Source organism: Coturnix japonica, unplaced genomic scaffold (assembly GCF_054131305.1).
Source record: "Coturnix japonica strain WE unplaced genomic scaffold, WE-NBRP24 Scf044, whole genome shotgun sequence".
NCBI classification, from domain to species: domain Eukaryota; kingdom Metazoa; phylum Chordata; class Aves; order Galliformes; family Phasianidae; genus Coturnix; species Coturnix japonica.
Window position 1 is genome coordinate 299,424 of NW_028188947.1, and position 18,864 is coordinate 318,287.

The following is an 18,864-nucleotide window of genomic DNA, read 5'->3' on the forward strand; positions in this document are numbered from 1 at the left end:
CTGTGTGCTTTACCATTTCCTCTTACTGGGGCAGTGCCTGTCTCCCTTTGTGCTACATTGGGGTTATATGGGGGGGAGATTCTCAGGAGGGTCCCATTGATTAGTTCCTTTTTCTAATTCCTCTCCTTCCTGGTCCGGGCCTTTTTCTTTTTACTAATAACAGGCTGATTTCTTGTATCCAACAGGCAGCATATTCTGATTCCTCCTTTGAAAAGGGGTTTTGTTCTTTACATGTAAATTCGAGATCTGAGAAACCCAACCTTCGCCAGATCAGTATTTTGGCCAAATACTGATTTTCCCTGTAGTGGCTCTCTAGGCCATATCTAACACAATATTTAAACATCTTTTCCCTATCCTTTTTCCTGGTTTTGGGATCATTTTAACCTGTCCTCCAACTTATATACTAACCACCAATGATTACATTATTTGATGAGGGTGTTCTTGCTTAGAGTCCCTCCCGGTTCCCCAGCAATATCCCTCCGATATGCCAATATACATCCTAAGAGATTTTCTTAGGTATCTCTTTCCCTTATGTTCCTACACACACGAGGAGGGGGAGCAATGGTTCAAAAACAAATTTCGTAAAGTTAACATGTTAAAGTGGAGGTAACACAACCCTATTGTTTCTCTAATCTGGATCATTATCACATTTAAACTGCGGTATTTTCTACAACAAAAGCAACAGGGTCTCGATACTAATTGTGGTTTGCCTTTTGTGGGCTTTTACCCCGCAGGATCATCTGCTTCTGTCTTTAGTGAAAGGACTCTCCCTCAGCAATCCCAGACCCTGGAGGTTGATGAGAGAGTCCGGGGAATGGGAGATTTCCCTTTAGTCGGGGAAGAGGTGGTCTGTGAGTGCCTAGGAAACATTAAGGTCCATAAATCCATGGGACCTGATGGGGTGCATCCGCGGGTGCTGAGAGAGCTGGCGGAGGTCGTTGCTGAGCCGCTCTCTGTAATGTATCAGAGGTCTTGGAGAACTGGGGAGGTGCCCAAAGACTGGAGGATGGCCAGTGTCAGTCCAGTCTTCAAAAAGGGCAAGAAGGAAGACCCGGGTAATTATAGGCGAGTTAGCCTCACCTCTGTCCCAGGGAAGGTGATGGAACAGCTTGTGCTGGATGCCATCTCCAGACAACTGGGTGATAAGGAGGTTATCAGGAGTACTCAGCATGGGTTCACCAAGGGGAGGTCGTGCTCGACCAACCTGGTGGCGTTTTATGAAGATGTCACTAGCTGGGTGGACGGGGGGGGGGCGGTAGATGTAGTCTACCTTGATTTCTGTAAGGCTTTTGATACTGTCCCCCATGACATCCTTATAACAAAGCTGAGGAAGTATGGGATAGATGAGTGGACAGTGAAGTGGGTCGAGAATTGGCTGACTGGCAGAGTGCAGAGGGTTGTCGTTGGCGGTGCGGTGTCTGGCTGAAGGCCTGTAACTAGCGGCGTCCCCCAGGGGTCTGTACTGGGTCCGGTCTTGTTCAACATCTTCATCAACGACCTTGATGAGGGGATAGTGACCACCCTCAGCAAGTTTGCTGATGACACGAAGTTGGGAGGATTGGCTGACACGCCTGAAGGCTGTGCTGCCATTCATCGGGACCTGGACAGGCTGGAGAGCTGGGAAGCAAGACACCGGATGAGGTTTAACAAAAGCAAGTGTAGAGTCTTGCACCTGGGTAGAAATAATTGCATGCACCGGTACAGGCTGGGGTAAGAGCTGCTGGGGAGGTGCTCTGCTGAGAGGGACCTGGGCGTCCTGGTGGACGACAGATTGGCCATGAGCCAGCAGTGTGCCCTTGTAGCCAAAAAAGCCAATGGCATCCTGGGGTGTATTAAAAAGAGCGTGTCCAGCAGGTCGAAGGAGGTGATCCTCCCCCTCTACTCTGCCCTGGTGAGGCCTCATCTGGAATACTGTATCCAGTTCTGGGCTCCCCAGTACAAAAAAGACAGGGATCTCTTGGAAAGAGTCCAGCGGAGGGTCACAAAGATGGTGAAGGTCCTGGAGCATCTCCCCTATGAGGAGAGACTTACGGAACTGGGTCTGTTTAGCCTTGAGAAAAGAAGGCTGAGAGGGGACTTGATCCAGGTTTATAAATACCTGAGGTGTGGGGGCCATAGTGGCAAGGCTGGTCTCTTTTCAGTAGTGCGTGGGGACAGGACTAGGGGTAATGTGATGAAAGTACAGCATAAGAAGTTCCACACAAATGTGTACAAGAGCTTCTTTACGGTGAGGGTGACGGAGCACTGGAACAGGCTGCCCAGGGAGGTGGTAGAGTCTCCTTCTCTGGAGATATTCAAGACCCACTTGGATGCCTACCTGAGTGACATGGTGTAGGGAGCCTGCTTTGGCAGGGGGGTTGGACTTGATGATCTCTAGAGGTCCCTTCCAACCCCTAAGATTGTGTGAGTCTGTGATTCTGTGAGTAATAGGCACCTGAGAGTGCAGAGTTATTCAGCTGACCAAATGGATGAATACACCAAAAGAAGAGACAGATCTTTCTCTATATGTCTAGTGAAAATTCCAGAGCTTATGCCATTCCAAAGCTGTGACAAACACACATTCTGTCACTGATGGCACCTTTCTTTGTTTTGGGCTCTCATTTAAATGGCATTTCCGTGGGGTCTCCAGCACACCCTAAGCCAGCTGGCAAATGCAGCTGAGGACCTTCAGGAAATCCATGTCCTGGTAGTGTCAGTGCTTGCTGGACAACTGTGAGCCCCACAATGGGTCTCGTTCCTGTGTAGCACCTTCTGAACAGCAGTACCGTGTTGTAGATGCGAGACCAAGCCAAGCTAAATCTAGTCATGCTTCTTGAAAGAGATGCTTTCTGAAGAGTCTTTACACTAATGAGAAGACCACAAGCATTCACTCAGTGAGCTCGAAATCACTGTGCATTTTCAGGCCTACAGTCTTGTTTGTCTCGCAGAGACATGGTGGGATGGTTCCCAACTCTTAACTGTAGCAAATGGGATAGAGACTCCTTATGACAGATAGCCAAGGAAGATGAGGAAAGGCTGCTGCCATCCATGAGAGTGCACTGAGCTCTGCCTAGGAATGGCAGAGGAGCCAGATGAGAACTGATGGAAAGATCTCAAAGAGGAGAGTGGCATATTCTGTTCCTTGCTTCCTGATCCAGAAGAACAAGAGGAGGGGGACAGTTATAGCTAGTATGGAATTGTTTTCTTCAGATTGTCTGCTGTGGTGCAGTGTTTTGGTTCTACAAGAAAAAAACAACACTCTGATGTTTATCGCTGCTGTTAAGCAGTGTTGTACAGAGCCAGTGCCATAGTCAGTGGAGAGCTCAAGGAACTGAGAGGGAACAGAGTGAGGATAGATGCCTTAAAGTGGCCAAAGGGACGTTCCATACCATCTGACAGCAAGCAGAAGGAGTAGTGAAAGTGGTGGGAGATCATTTCACTCTCCTCTGATGCTTGGGGCGAGCTGGGCATCAGTCTGGTGGTGCTGAGCATGTGCATGTGCATCAGTTGTAATGTACTATCCAATATATCTGAATATATAGCCATAATGATTACGCCTCTCCTTTCATCTCTCTTAGTAAATACCTTCATTTCAACTCACTAGTTTTACTTTTGCCCCCCACGCCCCCAGTTCTCCAGTTCTCATCCCCATCCCACTGGGAATGGGGCAGTGCACAAAGCAATGTGTGCTGCTGAGACACCTGTTGGGTTCAACAGCCACCATCATTTTGGTGCCCGATGTGGGGCTCCAAGGGTTGAGTTAACAGCACATCTGTCCAGAGCAAGATAACACAAGGATTTGTGGGAGCTGGAGAATTGCAGGCCATAATGATGATTGTTTCCCTATTGGCGGAGCTTGTTCCAATAGCTCCTGAGGATTTTGACTATCTGTGGGATGCCCAAACCAGCACGCTCCCATTGCTACGTGTGATTAATGTGTTTCAGGTTATGTCTGAGGTTAAAATATCATTCAGGAATATCACTGAGAGATCTGCCCCAAGGTGAGAAGGCTCAGCATGGCAGGGGGTGTGGGACGGTCTGGGCAGCTGCCTGGAGCGGTGGGCACCCCCAGGGCTTTGGAACTTCATCTCTGAGCAACTGCAGAATCCTGAGAAACTGGCAAAATATTGGGGGAAGGTCTGCTGTGGCACTGGTAATCCTAAAGAGACACACATGACTGCAGTGTACCAGATCCAGAGAGCTGGATCTGCTGACAGTGCTGCAGCCTCTGCAACTCCTGACACAGACACTGCAGCAGCTCCAAGGTTTTGCTACACGTCCTGCAGTTGCTCCAAGCTCTGGGACAGATCCCGCTGTCACTCCATCCCTCATAATGAGCTCTGCATTCACTCCTGCTACAGGTCCAGTAGCTGTTCCAAGTATTGCTATAAGAAAATGAAACAAATGCCTCTCAGGTGTGGTGCACTGTGCCAGGAGATACAGCCCTGTGGTCTCTCCAACCCCTCCAATGAGCCCAGTGGCTGCTCCAACTTCAGTCCCAGGTCCTGTGGTGATTCCAGCTCTGGCAATGAGCTCTGCAGTTGCTCCAACTCCAGCAACAGCCCAACAGTCACTTCAGATCCTACAGTGAACCCTGTGGCTGTTAAAACCCCTGCAAAAGGTCTTGGACTTGCAAAAAGATATGCATATAAATTATTATCTATGCATATGTGTTTGCAAATGAATATGTTGTATATATGTAGTAATATAATATATATTTTATATGTATAAATATATTTCTCATAATTGTTATACTTTCTCTTTTTACCACAATGCGTATAATTTAAACCACAACACTGAGTCTGTCCCCATCTTGAGTCCTGTCTTGAGTCTGTCCCAGTCACTCAGTGAAGAGCACAAAAAGATCTCAGGGTCTTCTCAGGGAGCAGCTCCTGAGGTATATTCCTTACATCAGATTTGGAAGAGGCCTCCAGTTCTCTGGTCCTGCTCTAAAGGGGCTCTCTTGTTATGGCAGTGCCAGCAAGGAGACCAGCTCTGACACAGCCGTTCGTATTGCTGGCTACTGACTGCATCCCCAGAGTGCTGCTGTAGAGAAATAAGGACTGTTATGAGACACACAAGACTTTCAGGCCAGCACAAATGAGAGGACTTGTAAAGAGAGGCATTGTAAAGAGAGAAGGAAAGAAAAGAGAATGTTGTACTGCTATCTGTGGCTGTACCACCCCAGACCCAGACAAGGTAGAGAAGACCTAAAGAAAAGTCTACTTAGAAAGATTTTTAGGTACCTATTAATCTATTCAGTGAATCTGGTTCCATGTTTACATGAGCTCTTGGAGGGAGAAAATGGAAAGTAGGTAGGAAAGAAGTGAAATAAATTTTTATTTATCAGTTCAGTAATATTTTTTGTGGGTTACTATATCACACACAATCAATCAATCACAGATGCATAAAATATAAAGAGCCATCACTGGAAATCATGTGAGGAAGACGTGCTTTATTGAAACTGGAATACTACAAATTGCAAAACCTTCCTGAGAGCGTGCTTGATCTCCCTGTTCCGCATGCTGTAGATAACAGGGTTCAGTGTTGGAGGAACCACTGCGTACAGAAGTGCCAATGTGAGATCCAGGAGTGGGGAGGACATGGAGAGAGGCTTCAGGTAGGCAAAAACAGAGGTGCTGAGAAAGAGGGAGACCACGGCCAGGTGAGGGAGGCACGTGGAGAAGGCTTTGTGCCGTCCCTGCTCAGATGGCATCCTCAGCACAGCTCTGAAGGTCTGCACATAGGACACAACTATGAAAACAAAGCAACCAAAGCCTAAACTGGCACTAAAAATGAGAAATGCAATTTCCCTGAGATTTGATTCTGAGCAAGATAGCTTGAGGATCTGGGGGACTTCACAGAACAACTGGTTCACAACATTTCCATGGCAGAGAGGCAGTAAAAACGTACTGGCAGTGTGCAGCAGGGAATTGAGAACCCCAGTGCCCCAGGCAGCTGCTGCCATGGTGGCACAAGCTCTGCTGTCCATCAAGGTCCCGTAGTGCAGGGGCTTGCAGATGGCAACGTAGCGGTCATAGGACATGATGGTGAGAAGGGAATACTCTGCTGACATGAAGAAGGAAAAGAAAAAGAGCTGTGCAGCACATCCTGTGTAGGAGATGGCCCTGGTGTCCCAGAGGGTGTTGGCCATGGCTTTGGGGAGAGTGGTGGAGATGCAGCCCAGGTCGAGGAGGGCCAGGTTGAGGAGGAAGAAGTACATGGGGGTGTGCAGGCGGCGGTCGCAGGCTACGGCTGTGCTGATGAGGCCGTTGCCCAGGAGGGCAGCCAGGTAGATGCCCAGGAAGAGCCAGAAGTGCAGGAGCTGCAGCTGCCGCGTGTCTGCCAACGGCAGCAGGAGGAACTCGCTGATGGAGCTGCTGTTGGGCATCTGCTGTTCCTGGTCTTGGAGTCCTGGTCAGAGTGCAGATGATAATGACAAGTCCAGACCATTCTCAGACACACTCCTCCTGCTATACTGTAATTTTTTTCTTTCCCTTAAGAAAATGTTCATTTAACTCCAGAACTTGTATTTATTTTCATGAATTTCACCATCCCTTAAGGAGTAGAAGATAAAGGAGATCTTACATTTTTCTCGTTTCCTAATCACATCCCAGCATCCTGGATGTTTTCCACTTTATTGCAGCTGTTCTTTGAGACCCCAGACCCAGCATCTGTGCACTTCAATTTCTCTTAGAGAAATCTGCCTGTTTGCAGGAGGAATCAACTATTAATATCTGCAGAATTCAATAAGTTAAACTGATTGTTTCCTTTTAGAAAGGAGAGGCTGAAAGCACAACCTTGCTCTTTGACTGTTCAGAGAACAACCGATGGATTGACAAAACATTTGCTCATTTCAGAGCTCTGTTTAAATTACACATACACTTTTAGATTTCTGCCCCCAGTCCTTTTTGCCTTCGCTCAGAACAGGAATTGGAAAATCCCTGCCTTGGCTCTTGTCACGGGTTACTTAGATTTACCTATGCCCGTGACAGGGGAAGCCACCCCGTGGGCCCCCCTCCCGGGGCCCGGAAAGGAGGGGGAAAAAGGGAGTGGGATAAAACAGCGACAATCTAAGGAGGAAAAACTTATTTTACTAAATATGATACCGAAATACAAGATAACACAATATAATATAATTGAAGCTAACAAATTGAACGAAACAGAGAGAGAGAGTCCCCGAAAACCGAGAGGCCTACTGTGAACTCTAGGCGACACGGCTGGAATGCTTCCCACTCTCCGAGAAGTTCGAGAGAAGAAGAAGGGCACTCCAGCCTGGGAACGAGATTATACAGCGTCCTGGTCCCGTGACTTATCATTAACCCTGTTGTTCTCTGGGATATGTAGTCTTCTTCTGTGGACTGCACATTCAATAGAAGTATCCATACTTTACATGATGTTATGATGTGGAATACTGATAGCAAAATTACAAAATTACAAAACCATGACATTCCACCCCTTATTCTACATTATTACATCATGATAAATATATATATATACATATATATACACGTATGTAAAATTATGATAGCTAAACAGTAGAATTACATGTAACATAACTAAATGTACAACTATAATAACTAAAATACACTACACATGCAAACATATATATATATATAAATACATAAAATTATTGACTGCACTCCCCCAGCATCAAATTCCCTTGTGGCACACATTGAACATCCCCATCCTTCTGCATTACCCACCAAGTGCACCCAGGTCCCTGGGCAAAGACAGTTCCACGGATAGGTTTGCCCTTTCCAGAAGCTGGAAGGACCCAAACAGCTTTTCCCAACATGTTCTTTACATGTACAACAGGGACCTTATCTCCTTCTACAGTGTGTAGGGGGCTAGATTGACTAGGACCATCACGATTGACAGATCCTCTAGTATTCACCAACCAAGTGGCTTCTGCCAGATTCTTCTCCCAGTGCTTAAATGTTCCACCACCCATTGCTTTCAACATAGTTTTCAACAACCCATTATATCGTTCAATTTTACCAGAAGCTGGTGCATGGTAGGGAATATGATAAATCCACTCAATGCCATGATCTTTGGCCCAAGTATTTATAAGAGAATTTTTGAAATGTGTCCCATTATCAGATTCAATTCTTTCTGGGGTGCCATGTCGCCACAGGACTTGTTTCTCAAGACCTAATATGGTGTTTCGAGCAGTAGCATGGGGTACTGCGTATGTTTCAAGCCACCCAGTGGTTGCCTCTACCATGGTGAGTACATAACACTTACCACTGCGAGATCGTGGCAAGGTGATATAATCAACCTGCCACGCCTCCCCATATTTATACTTTTGCCACCGCCCTTCCTCCCAGAGAGGTTTCATCCTTTTGGCTTGTTTAATTATGGCACATGTTTCACAATCATGAATAATCTGCGCAATAGCGTCCATGGTTAAGTCCACCCCTCGGTCTCTGGCCCACTTATATGTCGCGTCTCTTCCTTGATGACCTGAGGTCTCATGAGCCCATCGAGCTAGAAATAATTCACCCTTATTCTGCCAGTCCAAGTCAATTTGAGCCACCTCAATTTTGGCAGCTTTATCTACCTGATGGTTGTTTTGTTGTTCTTCAGTAGCCCGACTTTTGGGCACATGTGCATCCACATGACGCACCTTTACAACCATATTCTTTGTTCGGGCAGCAATGTCCTTCCATAATTCAGCGGCCCAAACAGATTTACCCTTCTGTTGCCAGTTGTTTTGTTCCCACCTCTGTAACCACCCCCATAAGGCATTTGCCACCATCCATGAGTCAGTATAAAGATACAGCATTGGCCACCTCTCCCGTTCAGCAACATCTAAGGCCAGCTGGACAGCTTTTACCTCTGCAAACTGACTTGATTCTCCCTTACCTTCGGTGGCCTCTGCAACCTGTCGTGTGGGGCTCCACACAGCAGCTTTCCATTTGCGATGCTTCCCTACAATGCGACATGATCCGTCTGTGAATAGGGCATATTTATTTTCATTTTCTGGTAATTCGTTGTATGGTGGGGCCTCTTTAGCACGTGATACCTCTTCTGCTGGTGATGTTCCAAACTTTTTATCTTCAGGCCAGTCCATGATTACCTCTAGGATTCCTGGACGATTGAGGTTTCCCATTCGCGCTCGCTGTGTAATCAGCGTAATCCACTTGCTCCAGGTGACATCGGTAGCATGATGAGTGGAGGGAACCTGTCCTTTGAACATCCAGTTCAGCACTGGCAGTCGAGGTGCCAAAAGGAGCTGTGTTTCAGTCCCGACTACTTCGGAAGCAGCCCGAACCCCCTCATACGCGGCTAAGATCTCCTTCTCAGTTGGAGTGTAGCACTCTTCAGACCCCTTATATGATCGACTCCAGAATCCCAGGGGTCGGCCTCGGGTCTCTCCTGAGGCTCTTTGCCACAAACTCCAAGTGGGGCCTTTCTCTCCAGCAGCAGTATAGAGGATGTTCTTTACATCCTGTCCAGTCCGTACTGGCCCCAGAGCTACAGCTCGGGCTATCTCTTGTTTAATCTGTTCAAAAGCCTGCTGCTGCTCAGGGCCCCATGCAAAATCGTTCTTCTTCCGCGTCACCTGATAAAGGGGGCTTACAATGAGGCTGTAGTTTGGAATGTGCATCCTCCAAAAGCCTACTGCACCCAGGAAAGATTGTGTCTCTTTCTTGCTAGTTGGTGGAGACATGGCAGTGATTTTGTCGATCACATCTGTTGGGATGTGACGACGTCCATCCTGCCACTTTATACCTAAGAACTGAATTTCCTGGGCAGGTCCTTTTACTTTGCTTCGCTTAATAGCAAAGCCGGCTTGTAGAAGAATTTGGATGATCTGCTCTCCTTTTGTGAAAACCTCTTCTGCTGTATCACCCCACACAACAATGTCATCAATGTACTGCAGGTGTTCAGGAGCACCACCTTGTTCCAGTACAGTTTGGACCAACCCATGGCAAATGGTTGGGCTGTGTTTCCACCCTTGGGGCAAACGGTTCCAAGTATACTGAATGCCCCTCCAGGTGAAGGCAAACTGTGGCTTACATTCTGCAGCCAAAGGAATAGAGAAGAAGGCATTGGCAATGTCAATGGTGGCATACCATTTGGCTGCTTTTGACTCCAGCTCGTACTGGAGTTCCAACATGTCCGGCACAGCAGCGCTCAATGGGGGTGTGACCTCATTCAGGCCACGGTAGTCTACTGTCAGCCTCCATTCTCCACTGGCTTTACGCACTGGCCATATGGGACTGTTAAAAGGTGAGTGAGTTTTACTGATCACTCCCTGATTCTCCAACTGGCGAATCAAATCATGAATGGGGAGCAAGGAATCCCTGTTGGTGCGATACTGCCGTCTGTGCACTGTCTTTGTAGCAATTGGTACCTGCTGCTCTTTTACTCGTAGCAGCCCCACAACAGACGAGTCCTCTGACAGGCCAGGCAAAACAGACAGCTGCTTAATGTTGTCCATATCTACAGCAGCTATCCCAAAGGCCCATCGATAGCCCTTAGGATCCTTGAAATGCCCCCTTCTGAGGTAATCAATACCCAGTATACATGGAGCCCCTGGGCCAGTCACAATAGGGTGTTTTTGCCAGTCTTTGCCAGTGAGGCTTATTTCAGCCTCCAGCACAGTCAATTCTTGAGAGCCCCCAGTCACTCCAGAAATATGGATTGATTCTGTCCCTTCATGACTGGAGGGCATTAGGGTGCACTGTGCACCGGTATCCACCAGTGCCTTATATTTCTGTGGTTCTGATGTGCCAGGCCATCGAATCCACACAGTCCAATAAACTCTATTATCCCTTTCCCTCCCCTGACTGAGGGCAGGGCCCCTCTATTGGTTACCTGTGATGACTGGAGCAACTCCACTGGTGGTTGGTATGTCTAGTAGTTCTTTCACCCGTGCTCGTAGTGCAGAAGTGGGCTGATCATGCCACTTCCTCATGTCTTCTCCACGGTCACGTAGGTAGCGCCACATGGAAACACGCGGTGCAATTGTACTGTTGTTCTTTGCTCGAGCTGGGAAGCGTGTGCGTTTAACAGCTGAGACTTTTGATGATGCAGGTGAGGAGTAGGACTGGAATACTTTGATCAGTTCCTTCATTAGACCTGGTGGCCCGTACGAGGATTGACCTTCATCAGTTGTTTCTGATACTATTACGGGATCATTACGATTAGTTGATGGAAACAATTTCTTGCACATTTCATCTACTCGGTTTTCTAGCCGTGAGATGGCAGAAACTGCGGCATGCAGTTGAGGGAGTTGCTGATCGGTGGTTTGAAGCATTATAATCAGCTCAACAACTCGGGGCCATCTGTCCACGAACCCTTTAGAACCTGTTACCAATGACTGTGCCATTCTCTCTGGTGCTGTACTTGTGATTTTCTGCCACATGTCAGGATCGGCCCTCACTCTCTCAGGGTCAAGTTCGCTTGGATCAGGGCTGTACAACATTTTCGCCATGGCCAATTCCCTCAGGCGCTGAATACCTTTTTGGACGGTATTCCAACTATCAAATTTAGGCTTCAAAGCATCCTTATAGGGGTACCTTTCTCTCACGGCTTCTAACAGCCGCAACCAGAGAGTGGCAGCTCCTTCCGAACATCTGCTAATCCCTCTGTCGATACCTGCATCTTGGGCAATGCTTCCTAGTTGGCGAGCTTCATTACCATCTAGAGACAAGCTGTTGGCCCCGTTGTCCCAGCAGCGAAGCAACCAAGCAAGGATACCTTCATCTTGACGCCGTGTGAACTCCTTTCTTGAGCCTTGGATTTCAGTCAGCTTCAGAGGTCGACAATAGGTGATTTCCTCCTCATCATCAGTCTCTTCTTCATGCCTCTTGGTTTTTGCCTTTGCTTTTTTCGGTACTGCTCCATGCCCGGCACCTGGGTCTTCTGCAGCCCCCCCCTGTGCTTCTCCTTCTTTTCGTTCTAGACGCGTGGACACCCGTTTCCATTTCTTGCCTTCCACAGGGGCAACTGATATTGCTACTGATGCCTCCTGTGACTGATCAGAATTAACTTGGGCTTGAATCTCAGATCGGAAACTCTCTCTCTCCAGAATAGTATGATACAAAGCACGGTATGCATAAGCCAAACCCCACATAAGGTTTACCTCCTTAGATCTCTGACCCAAATACTCACTTAATTTCTTAGGGTCCCTTAAGTGTTCAAGAGTGAAATCCCATGACACTGCGGGTCCCCATGCTTCTAAGACTTTTCCTAAACCTTTCCATATTCCCTGCCAGTCATCATTCTCTGGTTCTGGAGGAGACTTCCGCATAGAACGAATGCATAGGAACATATATGCATGCATTGATAGTGATAACATGAATGCAAGTATGAACCCTATCTCAGTTATTGAAAAGCGTGTGGAAATCTGAGAGTACAACCTAAATAAAAAGGGTTTTTTTAGCCTGTACAATGAATTAAACATGGTGGTGTTTGTAAAATTGCCTGTTCCATCTGGGATGCAAGTATTTGTAAAATTGCCTGTTCCATCTGGGATGCAAGTGTTTGTAAGATTCACAAATTCATCTGAGGTGTAGATGCCAAAATTCTGACCATACCACATCTCGTAAAAGTACCAGGCAGGTGTCTCCATCAGTATCCACCTTATTAGGCTATATATCTGCACAATTCCACAACACCAAATTATGGTGTTAATAGTTGACCAATACTTTAAGAAGATCATAATTGCTTTCAATCCCTTAAACAAAGCAACTGGGATGAAGAGTGGATTCATAGCTGGCAGGCTCTGTAAAAGTCAGAGCTAGCTAGCTTTGCTCTAAGGGAGAAAGAAATCCCTTTGTTTTCTACACAAAAGATAGATAGCAGTGCTGAGAATATGCAGCAGCCCTTAATGTTGACAATTTGTCTGGTATTTCAAGGTCACGTTCTCCGTGAGCAGCTACGGAAAGATAACACTCCCAACACTCCCGTAACGAAGCTCTTTAAGAGTAAAGAGAGAGTTGTTCTAAAAGCTAAAAAGCTCTATGCCCGCATCCTCCACCAAAAAATCTGTCACGGGTTACTTAGATTTACCTATGCCCGTGACAGGGGAAGCCACCCCGTGGGCCCCCCTCCCGGGGCCCGGAAAGGAGGGGGAAAAAGGGAGTGGGATAAAACAGCGACAATCTAAGGAGGAAAAACTTATTTTACTAAATATGATACCGAAATACAAGATAACACAATATAATATAATTGAAGCTAACAAATTGAACGAAACAGAGAGAGAGAGTCCCCGAAAACCGAGAGGCCTACTGTGAACTCTAGGCGACACGGCTGGAATGCTTCCCACTCTCCGAGAAGTTCGAGAGAAGAAGAAGGGCACTCCAGCCTGGGAACGAGATTATACAGCGTCCTGGTCCCGTGACTTATCATTAACCCTGTTGTTCTCTGGGATATGTAGTCTTCTTCTGTGGACTGCACATTCAATAGAAGTATCCATACTTTACATGATGTTATGATGTGGAATACTGATAGCAAAATTACAAAATTACAAAACCATGACAGCTCTCCTCTGGCAAAGCAACCTCACAAACATCCTGTTGTGCAGTGGAGCTGTGATCCCCTGCCCCAGGCAGCAGCTGTGGCAGCACAAGCCCTGCCGGGGGGCTCCTTCCCCCCACACGTCTCCCCGCAGAGCCCTGGGCAGCTCCCCGGGCAGGCTGAGTGCTGAGCCTGGCAGGCGGCAGAGTCCCATACCCGGCACACAGCCCCTGGGGCACAGCAGGGACCCTGCTCTGCAGGACAGCCCTGGGCACCCGCCTGGAGCCATGCTGGGACACGCAGCCCTCAGGGCTGTGCTCTGACTCTGCAGCACGGGAGCCCTCAGCTAGGGCAGAAGGCTTTTAACACAGTAAAGAAACATTCAGTGCCTGAAGCCAGATCTGATACGGGATGTCCCTGATTTGGTTAACCCTCTATGAAAAGCATCTGCATGGTCTGTAGTGAGACTTACTATGTCATGTTCTGTGAGTAATGCTCCTGCTGTGTGCTCCCAGCCTGCTCACACCGTACACATCCTGGAAGCTCTTTCCCCTTTCTCTCCTCTCCTTTTGGGAGCTGCAGGCTGTGCTGTGCACAAGAGCTGCTCCTGAGCACAACTTTCTCTCTGTAGCACTGCCCACTTGTATGAGCTCCATGTGTCCCAGGAGCCCGGCCCAGCTCAGCAGCAGAGGATGTCATGTTTTATCCTTCCCACTCTTCTCCCCTGAGATGTCCCTGCGTCCTCTTGGCCAACAGATCCTGAAAAACAACAGCATCATGATTGTACTTTGAAATCTGATGAATTAAATACCAAATGTACAGTGGTCAGTGACTGATTCCAGACCTGATAACTGAGATCCTGTGATGAAACAAAATGGGCATACAGGCAAGGACAGAGAGAGGTGGACTTCCCCTGTGCAGGGCAGTGATTTAGTTGAGGCAGTGCAGGCGTCACATCCCTAATTGGAAACCCTGGGGCTGAAATGGGATTCAGCTCCCCATGGACACACAGTATCATTGGGATTCCTCTGGTTCAGCTCAGAAGTGCACAAGGAGTAGCCTGCATGTGAGCTCCTGCTCTGAGTCCTCGGTTCTTCAGCGGGGAGGCAGCTGCTCACACACAGACACTGGGTGATGCCCAAGGTGCCTGGGCTGCTCCTGATGTGTGCCAGTGCTTGTAAACTGTGTGGGAAATCCCTGAGACAGATACCTCCTTCCTGGGCATCAGCTGAGGGCCAGAGAGGGGATAGCACCGGCTGTCTGGTGTATTCACACGCATCTGCAAGAGCAGCACAGGGCCTTCAGCAAAGCCATGCCCATGGAGTGTCCGTGTTGCTACGTCGAATCCAAGACCCACGATCCGTCTAATGTCTGTGTTTCACCTTCTGCACACTTGATACTATAGATGATCTGCAGGCCTGAGCTCCTGTGTGGACCACAGGGACACAGTTACATGGCTTCCACAACTTCACTGTAGCACAAGGGGAGTACAGAGTCTTAACAAGGGTTGGGTGAGGAGTCAAGGAAGGGCAACTGCCCTCTGTGAGAGTGCACTGAGATCTGCCTGAGGATGGAAGAGCAGACAGGTCAGAGCTAATGGAAATGGCCAACAGAGGAGACCATCAGTGTCTGTTCCTGTCTTCTTTTCATGGAGAGCAAGTGGAAGGTGCCCTCTGCAGACAGATGGGAGTCTCATGCTGTCAGGCCATTGACCCTTTTGGGAGCCTTTTTCACTCCAGTATATGCTGCAGGGACAGCACAGCAGGGCATGTGCCATCCAGAAGATTTGTGCAGAGCACAGATGGGAGATTCTTGACCAAGCCATGGAGGAACCAAAGAGGAGAGGTTCTCTGCTGGATCTCATACTCTCCGTCAACAAAAGTCTGGTGGGAACTGTGAAGGTCAATGAGGTATCAGGACATGTACAAGAAGCAAATGGATCTCGTTTTATCTATCTATCTATCTATCTATCTATCTATCTATCTATCTATCTATCTATCTATCTCTTTATTTATTTATTTATTTATTTATTTATTTAGAGTCCGTAAGCTTAAAAGATATTCATTAATGTCAATAAAATTGAGACAAAGAATTTAAGACAAAGATTGAAATCAATGAAAATTTGTTAACCATTCTCAACATGAGAAAACCTCATGAGTCTTGTTCCATTTTAAGTTGTAAATATGTATCTTTGAGGTGATTTGATGTCTTTTTTTTTTTTCTTTTTTTTCTTTTTTTTTCTTTTTCTGAAACTACAATGTTTTCCAGAATTGTGTTTGCTGGACACAAATGCCTTCAGGTTCAGGGACACAGACAGCGGTGCCAGTGCCAATGCCCTGAGACTATAGCCCGGCGCCCACTGCTGCTCTTCCCTGCTGTCTATTTTATGTCCCTCATCCTCCAGGTGTCTCCAGCTCTCCTAAATAAATGGCTGTCGTTAAGGGCATGTTTTCAGCAGGCCATTTAGACACATGCTCTTGCCACAGCCTGCCAGATTTCCCCACCCCTTGCTCTTTGTTCAGTCAGATAACTCCCAATTATCTGTCTGATTTGTGACTTTTAGGGGGATGACTCAAATTTGCTCCATCTCGCCAAAGTCTGATGGACTGTGTTGTCAACTCCTTCGCCGTGATTCTATCTATCCCTTCTTATCTTTTCTTTTTCTCTTACTTTTTCTTTTTCTATGCCGTTTTCTTCTCCTTTTTCTTTCCTTTCCCTTTTCCCTTTCCCTTTCCCTTTCCATATCCTTTTTTTTCCTTTTCATTTTCCTTTTTCTTTTTCTATTTCTTTTTTTCTTTCACTTTCTCTCTTTTAATTTTTCATGCTTCAAAGAAAGCATGAATTCTGTAAGATGTTCATTAATGTCAGTAAAAGTGAAAAAAAGAGTTGAAGACAAAGATAGAAATCAAGAAGAATGTGTTAACCCGTCTCAAAGTGAGAAATACTCATGAGTCCTGTTCAGTTTTAAGTTGATACCTCCCAAATCCCTGGATGATTACTGGAATTTGCTCCATTCCTCCAAAGGAATAAACAAATAGACAATAACTGAATTTTGGATTCTTGCTCTTTATGCACTCTCCATTTTGCTGAACAAGTTCTGAAAACCTGAAGAAGATAACAGGAAGGCACAAGGCACAGGAGGCTCTTTAAGGTTAGAATGGGCCCCAGGGCGTATTTGCTGCTAAGTCCGTCAACCACCAGTGCAGAGAGAAGTTTGCACAAAGAACTCAGCAAGACAAAGTCAGAAGCAACAGTGAAGTTTATTGGAGTACTAATGGGCCCACTGAGGGCCATTAGCAAGCAAGCTTCCCAAGGCAGTAATTAGAGCAGATAATTGGAAGCCATTACTCCAGTCAGGTAAAGGCACTGGCATGGTGGCTCTGATGCTAAGAAAATCCTCCTTTGTCTTAAGAAGCAAACAGGACAAGCCCTGATTCCCAGACCCTTGGCAGGGAGATCTTGTCTCTCATGTTAGCTCAGGGCCCTTCCTGGGGCAGTGGGATGGAGGTCTGTATGATGTTTAATGAAAGACATGGGGACAGAAGATCCCAGGCTCTGCATTAGGTGCAATGATACTGTCAAGTTCATGTCCCATGTGTGCCCTGTGTCTCATCACAGGATGTGGGATGTGAGAAGGGCTCTGTCTAAACAAGAAGTCAATCACAGTGAAATTCTGAACTTCAGATCTCCCAGTTCCAGTGCCCTCCTGTGCACACCCTCCCATTGTTTGATGTCCTTTACGTTCTGCATTGCCCAGAAGTGAACCTAGTGCTCCAGGTGAGGCTGGAGCTGCACAGAGCAGAGAGGGACAATCCTCTCCCTCACCCAGATGGCAATAAAATGCCTGATGTGCTCCAGAGGACTGTTAGCTTTCCTGGCTGTCTGGGCACACTGCTGACTCACATTCAATTAGATTTTGACCAGAACCCCCAGTCCTTTTCAGTCAGAACTCTCTCCAGTGTCCCATATACATTCTGTGTTTATGTCCAGGGTTGCCCCTACCCAGTTGCACAATCAGGCACTTGTTCTTGTTAGACGTTATTCACTTGGTGCTTAGTACCAACTGGTACCCACTTCTCTGACTTGTCCACATCTCTCTGCAAGTCCTCTCCACCCTAAGTGGAGGCAGCAGCACCTCCTCATCTGCTATCATCAGCGAACATAAGCAAAAATTCCTGCATGCAAGTCATCCACAAAAACATAGAAGAGAAGTGGCCCTATAATGGAGCCCTGGGGAACCCTGATAGTGACCATCTACCAGGCTGATGGAACCCATTGACTGTAATCCATTGGGGCTGACCTACTGGCCAACTGCTCACCCACCACATTCTGTTTCTGTCTAGCCGTATGCAGGACATTCTGTCCAGAAGGGTTCTGTGAGAAATAGTCTTAAAATCTCTACTAAAATTCTCAAAGATAACATCAACTGTCAACCCTTGGTCAACCAATTCACTAACATTGTCATAAAAAGACCTATAGTTAAACAGGAACTGCCCCTCGGGATCTTGTGTTGACTGTGACCAATGAAACAATTGTCCATCAGGTGATTTTCAATCACTCTCACAATCACTTTCTCCATAATTTTACCAGGAACTGGAGTTAGACTGACTGGTTCATAATTGCCCCTGTCATCTTTCTTGCTCTTCCTTACAATGAGACAACATTTGCCAGCTTCTCTTCAACTTGTATGACCATGGATTTATTTAGATGCCATTGAAATGAGAGCCCAGAGAATACTAAGGTGTCATCATTGCAAGAACATAGATGTGCCATAGCTTTGCAGTGCCTTGAACTCTGGAGTATGCCACAGATGGAGCATAGAGAAAGACTGGCCTCTTCTGTTGGTAAGCAGAATAACACTGCATGATACATGGGGACTGTGTCTCTGCTCTGCTATGCTCTGCTCGCAGGGGAAAGGTGCAGGGGGCTGCTCTCATGTCAGTGCTCATATCTGAGGTGTGGGGTCAAAGTGGAGAGACCAGGCTTTTTTCAGCAGTGTGTGGAGACAAGACAAGGGGAAATGGTCAGAAAGGGGAGCATAGGAAGCTCTGCACAAATGTGTGCAAGAACATCTTTACAGTGAGGGTGACAGAGCCCTGGAACAGGCTGCCCAAGGTGTTGGGGAGTCTCCTTCTCTGGAGATATTCAAGACCAGCCTGGACGCCCATCTGTGTGTCTACCTGGTGTTCCCAAGGGGTCTGTGCTGGGGCCTGTCCTCTTCAGTATCTTTATTGATGACCTGCATGAGGGCACTGAGTGCATCCTATGTAGGTTTGCAAATTACACCAAATTGGCTGGGAGTGTGGATGTGCCTGAAGTTAGCAAGGCCCTACTGAGTGATCTGGACAGGCTAGAGAGCTGGGCTGAAGCCAATGGGATGAGGTTCACCAAGACCAAATGCCACGTCCTGAA